This window comes from Podarcis bocagei (assembly GCF_964188305.1).
Source record: "Podarcis bocagei genome assembly, chromosome: 12".
NCBI lineage: Eukaryota > Metazoa > Chordata > Lepidosauria > Squamata > Lacertidae > Podarcis > Podarcis bocagei.
Genome location: NC_138137.1, coordinates 55,649,643 through 55,653,860, shown reverse-complemented (window position 1 = coordinate 55,653,860; position 4,218 = coordinate 55,649,643).

The window sequence follows — 4,218 nt, the reverse complement described above, 5'->3', positions numbered from 1 at the left end:
ATTCTGCTCTGGTCAGACCACACCTGGAGTACTGTGTCCAGTTCTGGGCACCACAATTCAAGAAGGACACTGACAAACTGGAACGTGTCCAGAGGAGGGCAACCAAAATGGTCAAAGGCCTGGAAACGATGCCTTATGAGGAACGGCTAAGGGAGCTGGGCATGTTTAGCCTGGAGAAGAGGAGGTTAAGGGGTGATATGATAGCCATGTTCAAATATATAAAAGGATGTCACATAGAGGAGGGAGAAAGGTTGTTTTCTGCTGCTCCAGAGAAGCGGACACGGAGCAATGGATCCAAACTACAAGAAAGAAGATTCCACCTAAACATTAGGAAGAACTTCCTGACAGTAAGAGCTGTTCGACAGTGGAATTTGCTGCCAAGGAGTGTGGTGGAGTCTCCTACTTTGGAGGTCTTTAAGCAGAGGCTTGACAACCATATGTCAGGAGTGCTCTGATGGTGTTTCCTGCTTGGCAGGGGGTTGGACTCGATGGCCCTTGTGGTCTCTTCCAACTCTATGATTCTATGATTCTATGATTCTATGATCTCTGTGGCTTCCAATATGACTTGCTTACCTGCCTTTAGAGGCAGCACAAGTTCCCATGCCCACTCAGTGGAATAAAGCAGAACTTTGTTTTGCCAGCTTTTGGAAACATGACCTCTGTGTTCTATACCGCTGGAGGCAGCAAGTCTGGAAGGCAGCAGCGTTTAAATGTTTGGCTTCCAGCTATGCATTCATCCTGGGCTAAGCAGCAGAAACCTGGCATATTGCCTTGGCCTTTATGAAGTCATTGCAGGTGTTTGACAAGGCTAGTCCTTTACAGCAGGAAGGTTTGCGTACCAGACCCATAATAATCAATCAATCAATCAATCAATCAATCAATCAATCAATTTTGCATACTGCCAGGCACTCCTGTCTTCCACTGCCTCCCGCAGTTTGGTCAAACTCATGCTGGTAGCTTCTGTACAGGTAGTATGTGACATGCAAAGGCGTAATTCAGCTGACCTTGACATGTTCAGGGGCATTGTACTCCTGGAACTGCAGACATGAAGCTGAAAGTTGGAAGATGCAGGAGGCATAAAAAGAAGTACATTCCTTTTGCTGGTGAGACGTTCCGTGCACTGGCAGATGAAGGGGGCGGGGGAAGCGGTCCACCCTGGGTGCTATGCTTGGGGGTGTGTGACAAAATTCCCTTGGGTGGGTCGGTGTGGTGGCACTCGCACCCCCAGCAGGTGGATTTTCGTGATCGTAGCAAAAATCCGCCCGCTGATCGGCGTGCAGTGCTGGCCATCGGGGATGCCCCCCCAGTGGGCAGCATTTGCACCCCAATCAGGCTCTGGCACACTGATCCTCCTGGAGGTGCCAGTGCTGCCTGCTGATTATGCAAATATGCCCAGGGCATGGCGCTGGCTGTCAGGGATACACCGCCCAGCAAGCAGTGTTTGCACACACACCCCCGGGTGGGTGGCACTTGCATCTCTGGTGGCAAGCGCCATGCCCTGGGCGTATTTGCACAATCGGCGAGCGGTGCTGGCACCCCCGGGAAGATCGGTGTGCCACTGATGGCACCCTGGGAAGATTGCCCCGCCTCTGTGGGCAGATCGCCCCATCCCTGGGTGCGCATCATATTTGCCTTTCCGGGTGCCCCAGCAGCTTCCTCCGCCACTGATCCCGTGGGCAAGGGCTTTTCTCCTTCGTGCCTGTTATGTACTGAAGTTCTCACCCTGGGCCAGCAGGGGGATACTGTAGATAGTTCAGGTCCACATATGCAAATAAGGGATCGAAAGTGACGTTCAGTGATTGGATACTTACAGAAAGTTGTTACAGTTACGTTGTACTGGAGCTCTATATAAGCAGGCTGGCTGAACCCTTCAGTTCAGTTCTGTTCTGACCTGTGAATAAACAAGAGCTGTTTGGAGAATCGCTGTGTCGTCTGATATGTTCACCCACAACTTAACAGTGCCCTTCTGCGAACATCCCAGAAATTTCTATCTGGCAGCAAACTGTTGGAAACAAGAAACGCAGAGAGATGGAGCTTTCTTCGATCCAACAGAGACGAGCCCTAATTCTGTAACAGCGTGTGTCCCAGTATCTTCTACGAGCTTGGACCACTGGCACTTTGAGCAACAACACAGGCTGTGTCGCTCCTGGATTTCCTTCCCTTTGTTTCAGCAAGTGATTATTTTGAAAATGTGGAAGCAGTATGCTTAAGCTACTGCGTTTCATTAGTGCAATAAAGCAGATCTGTTTTTGGGCATATCTCTTTCTCCCTTGCAATAGAGAAGAGTGTCAGAAGGCCTAGCTGGAAAGCGAAGGTCAAAGTATCCAAACCCCCCCCCCCGACTTGCTTCCACTAAAGCTTTTGGGCTCCCTATATATGCGTGTGAAGGAGACAGGTGGTTGCTCCAGTGATTGACAGCATGGAAGGAGAAGCATGTTTGTGGTGGAGTCAAGAGCTTTGAACGTGCTCTGTTCTGCCTGCTATTCATGTAACAGAAGTGGTTCTGTGCAGGAAAATCCCATAAGAGAACAGCAAAACAATAGCTTTATTAGGAGCAAGAGAAGCATCACAAAGTAGCATGCAAGTTTCTCCCAGCTGGATTCCTAGGCCTTCACAGCAACAGCGCACAGCAGGTATGGCATAAAACATCAGATTATATCTGCGCAAGCAATTCCCCCTCAATTAGTTCTGCTTTTTGCTGAATGATTTTTGTTGGGCTTTGTTGAGCGGGGAGCATCATGACGTCATGGATGAAAGACAGATCAAGGAAGGAAGCAGGCAGAGGCAGCACACTACTTCCAGGGCCAACTTTAAAGGTAAAGGGACCCCTGACCATTAGGTCCAGTTGTGACCGACTCTGGGGTTGCAGCGCTCATCTCACTTTACTGGCCAAGGGAGCCAGCGTACAGCATGACTAAGACGCTTCTGGCGAACCAGAGCAGCGCACGGAAATGCCGTTTACCTTCCCGCCGGAGTGGTACCTATTTATCTACTTGCACTGGTGTGCTTTCAAACTGCTAGGTTGGCAGGAGCTGGGACCGAACAACGGGAGCTCACCCTGTTGCAGGGATTCGAACTGCCGACGTTCCGATCGGCAAGTCCTAGGCTCTGTGGTTTAACCCACAGTGCCACCCGCGTCCCTTAGGGCCAACTTTACATATAATTTATTCGTCTTAGTATCTAAAAAACACACACCTGTAAGCTGCCTTGGCGGAAAAGCAGTATGTCAAGGCAATGAATAAATAAATATTTGTGGGTTTTGCTAGTAAAAGCGGGGGCGGGGTTTTTTCTGAAAGATTAAACTAAGGGTCCTGAGTGTACATTTCTCCCTGCACACTAAATAAGTACAGCGTGCACTCTTATTGCCCAATGGATTGTCAGCACGTTGGCCAAAATGAGAGGGATGTTTACTCACAGAAACTCTGTCCCCTGATGCTGAAAACCCTTTGATATCCTTGCTGTGCTTTAAGGGATTTTTTATTTTATTTTAGTCAATGTGGTCAGACACGTAATTATTTCATTTTTATCTATCCTTCCTCCAAAGAGGTCAGATCAGAACACCTGCCCACCCCCCACCCCGTTGTCTTCATTTTGGTAGAATGCACCCAGATGTTGCTGGAACACCAGCTGCCATGATTCTGTTTTTAAAATCTTTCCATGTTTTTAACCTTTCCATGTCCATTTCTTCAAAGGCAAAAGGGCTTCACGAATCCTAGCTTAGGATGTCATCAGGGTTCCAGGAAAGGAGAGCACTCAGGAAGACTGCCAGAGGGATGATTTATGAACCAAAAACAGTGGCATCATTCTGGAGACACTGTCCTTTTGAGGCTTTTGAGACGTCTTCCATTGAAACTTTTGAAAAACGACCGAGAAACTTTACTTTTGAAACTTTTGGGATGTCTTCTGCTGAAACATTTGAAAGACTATTGTGAGACTGTCCTTAGACATCTGTTTTGAGCACACGGCTTGACGGTCCTTGCTCCCACTCTGTTATGTTGTATATAAGAACTTTGATTGGCTTACTCCTATAATTTGAATGATAGCATTATTCTATTATATATTTTCTACTAACTATTAGCCTACGTGTTGTGTTTGTATTGTTGTGATTAAAGGTAAAGGTACCCCTGACCATTAGGTCTAGTCGTGGACAACTCTGGGGTTGTGGCGCTCATCTCGCTTTACTGGCCGAGGGAGCCGGTGTACAGCTTCCGGGTCATG